Genomic DNA, 8,585 nt, shown 5'->3' with positions numbered 1-8,585 from the left:
GTGTTGGTTCCAAAAGTGGCCGGTTTTTCCCCAGCCCCGACTGAGCATGCCTGCGAGGGACGGGTGCTTTGTGGAACGGCTGCGCCTTCTCCCCACACATCCAACGTCCTTAAATGCTTCGGGACTCTCGGGTACTCGGCAGGGCCCCGTCCTCTCCTCGCTGCCCGACAAGGACATAGCGGGGGGATCCTTTTGCCCACAGCCCTACAGTCTTCATATTAAAGGTTAATCTCCTCCTTGGTCCCTGAACACATGCTGGGCAACAGACACCATCTCCCATCCACCATCTCCAGTGGAAAAGAGGCTTTTCCATTGGGAAAGTGGCAGGAGAGGGACAAACAGGACGGGTCATATGGGGCAAGGCTGAGGGGTGCAGCACCACAGGGTCGGTTTTCAAAGCCAGGGTGTTCCTGTAGGCTGTAGAGCTCCAGCCTTCCCTGCTACGCTGCAGTTCTATTTTCCTGTTTGTTTGTTTTTAATAGGAAGGAAAAGCAAAGCTTTTAAACCATCAATTAATTGGACTCTTGCGTTAGGAGCAATGAGCTACTATTTGACAGATAGTCATCTTCACCTCCTGCTGAGAAGAAATAAGCTGGAGGAAAAGAATCTGCCTCACAGGAGAGAAAAAAAAAAAAACACCTCTGCTTCAGAGACAAATTACTCCTAAAATGCATAGGTGAGAGGCACGGGGGGCTTTGAGCACAGGCAGAGCAGGGGTCTGGGGGACACAACACATGGGTCTGGCTGACAGAGCTGGGATTGCTTCCACACTGAGAGCAGGGAGCAAATCAGGCAGAAGCTGTCTGCAAATAAATCTGGTTGGGTTTGGAAATGAAAAGGTTTCAAACCCTAAGAGAGAAGTTTCAAAACTGTTCTCTGATAGGAAGCGTTATGTGGGGAGAGGAGGGGGAGGGAAGCCATCTAACTGGTTTTAAAATAGAGTTTGGTCATTTTATGAATGAGATGATCTGGCACAGTTGCCTGCAAAAGCAACGGAGTTGCATGACCTAGAAAATCCTGTTTGTGGCAGGGAGTAGAACTGTTGTTGTAAAACTATAAATCCAAATATTACAGAGGGTTTGGGATCCCGCTTACTCTCAGGGGCACAGGGAGACAGAGAGGAGCCAGTGATGCTTCAGAAAGCCAGAGAGGCAGCATCTGTCCCAGGGGCTCAGAGACACAGGAGCCTTTGGGGTGTTCACACCAGAGCAGGGGGCCCTGCTGCACCAGGCAGCCCTGAGAGCTCCTTCTCTGGGAGTCACTAAGATGCTCCCTGAGGTCAGCAAGGGGGAAATCAGATGGTCTTAGGAAACGAGTTAATTGTCCAAACCAGGTACTCAGTTGTAGTACTGTAGGTCCAGCTCAATCCAGACCAAAACACACTTTCCCCAGCAGTGCCCATGCAGGGGGTGAGAAAGCCTCCAGTATGGATCAACCTGCCCCTGGCTCCACAGGCTGTTTGTTCCATGGAACCATCTAACATCTACAGATCCAAACATCTAGGGAAAAATCACACTGCTTACCTCACGGCATATTATATATCTAAGCAACTAAATTATCTTTTCCTTCTCAGTTGCACTAAGAGGGGGCTCTGATCACCCATTGACGTGAAGTTGAGTCGTGGATCATTTAAACAACTGCTACATTTATCTTCATAGGTGGCTATATTTCAGCAGAAGAGTAAATAACAGTGCCACTGTAAAAGAGAGTCAGTCAAATGCATGAAGTACGGAGAGATTTCTGGGGATAAAAGGCATTGCAAAAGGCAAGATTTCTCGTTTGACTGAAATATAAAAAAAGAAATCTATTCTCTGCGCAGCAGATTTTTTTTCTTCAAGGTTCATAACAACTTTCTATTGGTAATAGAACATGCCCAAATTAGATAATTTTATAGATAAGAACAGCTTTGAAGGAACCGGTTAGCGGAATAAGTATCTTGTGGTAGTTACATAAAAAAGCCCATCTAATTATATATAGATATTTAGATGGCTCAAAGAAGTTAGGAGGATGAGTTAGATAAATAGGGAACATTGTGGAACAGATCCTTTGCTTTCTTTTTTATGCAAAAGGCAACGTGTGTGAATTTTGAGAGAGCTGAAGTCAGAAACGGCCTCCGCCATCCTGATGCAGAATTTGGGGAGGGGTGGGGGGTACTGCTAGTCCCACCTGGAGAGGCTGCTCCACACCCTATTTTGTATAAGTTCTTTGGGCACAAGAAGGTCCCAGGCTTGTCGCTGGGTGAGGATGTGCCCCTGCCAGATCACTCTCAGCCCTGAAGGGCAAAGCAGTGATGTGCCACTGAAATTCCTGACACCGCTGGGCTCCAACCAGCAGCTGGCCACTCAGTTTCCAGTCCTTTCTAGGCCACGTGTTACCTGTTAACAACCTCCATCCTCACACTCTTATTCCCAAATTTGAAAGCAACCCATTCCTTTAAGTACCATTTAATTTCATATATACATATCTATATGTCTGTAGTTAGTGCCTAACACTTCCAGAAAAGGTTGATTACCTGTTTTTTCAGGTGCTGTCCACACAGAGATGATCCTGGAAGATCAGAGCATTGAAATAATGTTCAGAAAAGCACATGCAGTCACTTGCCATTTGGGGGCTGGGGAACAAAGGGCTGGGGCAAGGACACAGATTCAGTAAGGTCACCCAGGATGGTGAAGCAAGTCTCAGAATGGAACCCAGGCCCTCTTTGGTCCTTGCTTTCTCAAGATCTATCCTCCCCAGACCACAATAAATATTGGGCTGATTATTTGCAAAGTGTTTATCTTCACTTGCCTCTTAGTTTTCCTTGCTTTTTGGTGTTCTCTTCTTTGTAGCTGCTGCCATCAAAGGATTCACACACCAAAGAAAAATAAAAGCAATCGTTTAATAAGCAAAGCAAAAAAAAAACCCACCCCAAAACACACCCCACCCCCTCAAAAAAAAAACCCACCTCACTTTGAAATGTGGTGAAAGCAAGATTCAGAGAGTTTCAAGAGAGAAATAATTAAGAAAAGGGAGTAATGAAGAAAGAAACTTGACTTCAGAGATCTCATCAGCAGGTTGGTTCAAGGACTAAGGACACAGGCCAGAGGAGATGCTGGTTGAGCTGAGCTGGACTCGGACATTGACAGGGGCTGAGACACCCTTTGAACGAGTGTTGCACCTTCCCCTTCTTTGCAAGGGGTTCAGGGAACCCCAGCCCTGCAGGGTCTGCTCTGGCTCACTTTGGGGCAAATGAATTTGCCTTTAAATCTCCACCAGAATTCATAAAGCCTCTGGTTTTCAGGGAAAGGGCATTCAGAGGAGCCAAGACTGGAGTCTTCCCCTGCTCTTCTGCTGGCTGAGTTACCACGAGCTCTCCTCTGCCTGTGACTGGCAGGGGATGTCCCCAGTCAGTGCCACTCCCCTGCCACCTGCAGCAGCATAAACAGCACAGAAAAAATAGTTTCTGGGGTGTTTTGTTTGTTTGTTTGTTTGTTTTTTCCAAGGTAGACCAATAACTGACCTCAAATAAGCTTTTTTCCTTTCGCCAGCTCCAGCCCAGATGCAGAGCCCATCTCAGAGAGAAAGACAGATGAGCAATAGCTCAGCAGTGACAGGGAGAGTTTTATTATAGCAGAATAAAGAAATTTCAGAGGAAAAAAGATGAGTTCAATATAAGATACAATTGAGGTTATTTAACTTCTGCTGCATGCATTCACTAAAATGATGATGATGAATAGGTCAGGGGGGCTTTCAAACATATTGTCCTGGAAGAAACAGGTCCACAGAAGTTACAAAAAAAACCTCCACAACCCAAAAACCAAACCCTAAAAAAAAAGTCAGTATTTGGAGGTAAATATGAAGTAAAGGGCATGCAGAGGAGAACACAGAACAAGCAATTTTATACTTAATTTTGTGTTGAATAGTAAACAAAGAGCAGAAATGCTGGAGAAAAGGGAGAGCATCTTTTCTGCTCAGTGCTAATGAGACTGCAGAGTTTTAAAAGGAGATGGGAGAAGGAGGAGCAGAAAGCTCCAAGAGGATTTAAAAAAGCAGTGAAGAACCACAGAGAGTGGTTTAATCTCCTTCTCTTCACAAAGGTCAAAGGGAAACAGATGGAGTTATATCAAATATATCTTTATAAAACCACAAAGAAAGCGTTCTTTCCAGCAGGAGGTGACAAGAGGCAAACACAAAGCTCTCTCCTTTCCATCCTAATTCAGAACTGAGATGTTGGTTTTAGCACCAGAAGTCAGATCTGACTTGAAGTTTCAAGAGCCAGGAGGAAGGAAGATGTGCTCATTAATATCCTAGTGTAACAATAACTTCAGATAATATGAATTATTCCAAACCCTCCAGAGAGCTGATAGAAATGTAGATTTACTCTCCCATCCATGGAGCTCCACTTAATACAGTTTAGTCAGCAGCATTGAGTAAATATCAACAAGAAGGTTAAAATATTGATCAGGGAAAATACTTCAACCTGAATAAGCTGCAGACATCTGGAAACAAACAAACTGGTGCAAGAAAGCAGCAGAGATATTTTGGGCATTTTATTTTGCCAAAAGCCCAACTGATGATTTGCAGCTGTAATCTCCATCTGGTGAGGAAAAAGGGGAGAGAGACTGACTGAAGGAGGAAACCCTGTGGTTGTTTTTTAGTTTTACAGAGAAATGCAGGAGGGATCTGCACAGTCAGCTCTAGAAAGCAATGCACTTCTAGAACTGCTGTCTAAGAAGTGCTCAAATCAGTTAATGGGGCTGGAAATCCTTTTGCAACACTTCCAGCTCTGCAGAATGTGGCTCACACAGGAGCAGACTTATTTTCCTCCTTTTTTGTTTCCACCTCTTGCTGTCTGGGCAGCACTGATGAACTCTACATCTTTCTGGTGTAGAGCTGGAGCTTCTATCAACATGTTTGGCTGCTTCAACCTCTCCTTCAGAAGCTACCCTTGACTCTTTTGAAATCACACGTGTCTGAAAAGTTGTGGATATTTGTTAAGCCAATTTCTTAACACAGCCATATGCCAGCTACCAATCCCATACTGTAGTGATACACTCATGTGCTTATCATCTAAAATATTAGATCACACTTCAAGCAGACACATCCAAGCTCCAGTTTTGTGTGAGCTGTGCCCTGCCTGGGTCCATTTCTCTGGTGACACGTTTACCCTCACAATAATCAGACCAAATGGCAAAGGATCCATGCCAGGGACCAGACAACTTCCATTTTATGCCAACCTTCATAAATCTTTCAGGAAAAACAACAGTGATAATAAAGAATCCATTGACTAGCTGATAAAAAGAAAGGGTAATTTATAGGCATTCTTGAGCAAATATCAAGGCCATCCTTTCCTCAATATCCTGTCAAAGGTGTTTCCTGGAACAAAATAGAATAAATAATTGTCTTTTGCCATTTTAGGGGGGTGGGTGGACAGAAGTGCCATCCTAATTGCCCAAAAAGACCCTGGAATCACCAGGTTTGCCAGCAGCAGTGGCAAATACCTCTAGGTGAGCAGCACTACACCTAGGTAAAGACAAGGAGAGAGTGTTTAAATAACATAACCCAGAAATGACACAAACCCCTCTGAATTAAGACACTCAATCAATCATCTCTCCTGTCTTCCTTCCCTATCTATGTCAGGCAGCAAGGAGAGATTAATTCTATGATTGTCTATGTGAAAGAGCCCCAAATGCAGCAGAGTTGTCTCCCATCCCTAGCTGAGATTCAAGGGCATAGGCTGCAGGAGAAAACACAAAGCTCAGATTTTTCAGAACTGTTTACTTGCAATCATTTATTTACAGCAGCACAGTAAGGGGAATATATAAAATAACATTTAAATAGGCAAAACACGAACAGCATCATTAGGAAAGCATAATAGAGCTCAGATTACCAATTATAATAAAGTAATCTCTCAAGGAGCTTCACATACTGCAGAAGGGGGAAAAAAAAAAGAGGATGCTAAACATTCAGCAACGTAGCTGGTTTAGTTTGTATTTTGTTTTGGTGTTTGTTTTTATATTCACTTATTTTTACCAGCATGACTATCAGAAATGTGACTGCATCTCTTGCCAGGGAAGCCAAAAGCTAAAGACAAGAATATCACTAAATGATATGGAGCCATGTAAAGCACCCTCTGCAGAAAACCCAACAAAACAGAAGCCTTGGCACAAAGCTCTTGCTACAGATGTTCCCTATTAAAAAAAAATTTGCAAGTTCCCTCAACAGCAAGATTCCATTTCAGTTGCCTTTCAAATTTCTCTTTGATCCTAGTGGAGAAGAACACCCAGAGCAAGAATGGGAAGGAAAAGCCTCAGGTGCTGCTGTTGAGGGAAACCAAACTTATTCAAAGGTGTGTTTAAAACCAAAAGATGTGCATAGGGAAGAAGATTCACTTTACAGAATGTGAGCAAACTATCAGCCAAAGAGACACTGGCTAATCTTTTAGATAAAGCTGCAGCCTTTTTGGTTCAACAGCCAATGCTTTCATTGTGCTCCAGAAGAGAAATGAGTCCAGCAAGACTTGCTGTAGGATCCTGCTGGAAGGCTGCACACCAACAGTTCCTAACCATCAAAACAATTCTGCTTTAAAAATAAGCTTAGAGTTAATAAAATCATCTCATTTCATTGGATAATGGTTCTGGTTGGATTTAAAACTATCCTGATAAGAAGATAGATGCAGCCCCTACAGCAGGTGAAGGGCTAGAGCATAAGCACCCAAAATTGATTTGAAATAGCAAGTGAACCTTGCCTCTCAGATGGAATTGTCAAACACCATCAGATGAGCCCAAGCATCAATGGGGACAGCTTCTCCAAGCCTTCAGTAAATCCCTGCTAGTGACACAAACTGTGAAAGGTCAGCAAACAAAAAGCAGTGAACACAACAGTGGGTGTTGCACCCAAGCAGGGAGGGAAAAAAATCCACTTCCCAATCACACCCAGCAATGGTGCAAACAGAATGGGCACAGGCACACCACAGGCTGTGCACAACACGAGGCATCACTTACCGTGGGGAACGTCCTGAAGGATTCTCAGCTTAGATCAAGTGACAGATTTGTTTGTTTTCTTGTACAGTGAAGGTTGAGCTTGGCAAGGAGCAAAGCAGCATCCCATAAAAGGCAGCTCCCCAAAAAAGCTCTCCTCTGCTATTTTATTTTGTGAGCTTTCTTTTGCCCTGGTTTAGTGTGATACTCATTATATAATACACCATATGCAGATGCCTCTGTTAGATTATAGCCTGCATGTAGGACTGCTGTTGACACCAACACAGAGAAGCAAACAAGTCCAAGCCCAGAATGGGATGGGTGCAGAGAAGCATTGATTACTGATATCAACTTCAGTTCTTCCAGGAGGCACATTTAAATCCAGAATAAGACCAGATATTCACTAGCTCACTCAGACCAGCCACAATCTGGTCAAAGCACTTCAGCATCTGTGAAAGTCTAAACTCGGTGCCTTCAATGCCAGAATTTTAGGACTTGACTAAAATCTCTTCCATTTCAGAAGATTTCCACTCCCTGGGTGTGTTTTTTAAAGGATCATCTTGAGCACAGAGCTTTGGAGAGACACACAAGATGAGACACACTGCTAGAAGCAGCTCTTAAACAGAGACTGCTGAGTTCAGAAACGCCCACTTCTTGTGCTGTGTGTTCCCAAGGTTAGGGTGGGGATAACAGAGGGTTACACTGAGTTCAGCCACTAGAGACAGTTGCTCATGCAGCCCAAACATCTCCTCCAAAACTAGCAGGAGACAGCACAGCAGGAGGGGAAACAGGCTTGGAACTGCATGACCCTTTTACCTTAAGCAGGCAATAAAAGCAGGGGTTTTGTCCCTGTTAGCAGGCAGCTGGGCACAGGCAGTGCCTGCAGGACCTCTCCACTGCTGCTGGCAGGAGGCTCTTGCTCTCTCTGGAAGGAAGAGTGGCTGATCAGTGAAAGTTGTGTGCACTGGGAGAACTGGGGGTCCCACATTTATGACAGATTCTGAAAGGACAGATGTATCAAGTGAAAGCTTCCTTCGTCCATGAAGATAAGTTTGTCTTGCCAAACACCCCAAACCATCCCAAAAAAATCCACCAGACAAAACTTCTTTCCTTTAAGCTTATTTAATGATATTTGAAACGCTTAAATTTTCTATTTCCCAGATCCTGAAAACAGATTTCTTTTAAGTGACCAATATTTAATTCCAGAAACATACAACCTTATCAGCTAAGTCATAAAAGAGCTATTTTACAAACATACATCTGGATAATTAGAACAATAAAGTCTTTTTAGACATTCAAACATGATCAGTAAAAATACAGGATTATTAATAAAGATTTTTGTGTACTTTTTAAAGAATACTTCCAGATTTTTTCTTCTCTTTAAAGTAAATCTCTGTTAAGAGTACATGATTGTATGTTGTACAAAGAAAATAAAAATATTCGAGTATGAAGAGAGCTCCACAAGACTTAATTCAAAATAAAACAGCAGTGTTCTGGCTGCAGTATCCCTTTTGCAGTACATCTGCTTGTCAGTTGGCACCTTTGGGGGAGGGAATGAAGGGATTTCTTTGGGGAACACAGGGAGAAAACAATACCAGATACCATCAAGCACTGAGATTATCATCA

The sequence above is a fragment of the Merops nubicus genome, unplaced genomic scaffold (genome assembly GCF_000691845.1).
Source record: "Merops nubicus isolate BGI_N331 unplaced genomic scaffold, ASM69184v1 scaffold36740, whole genome shotgun sequence".
NCBI classification, from domain to species: domain Eukaryota; kingdom Metazoa; phylum Chordata; class Aves; order Coraciiformes; family Meropidae; genus Merops; species Merops nubicus.
This window is presented reverse-complemented; position numbering follows the sequence as displayed.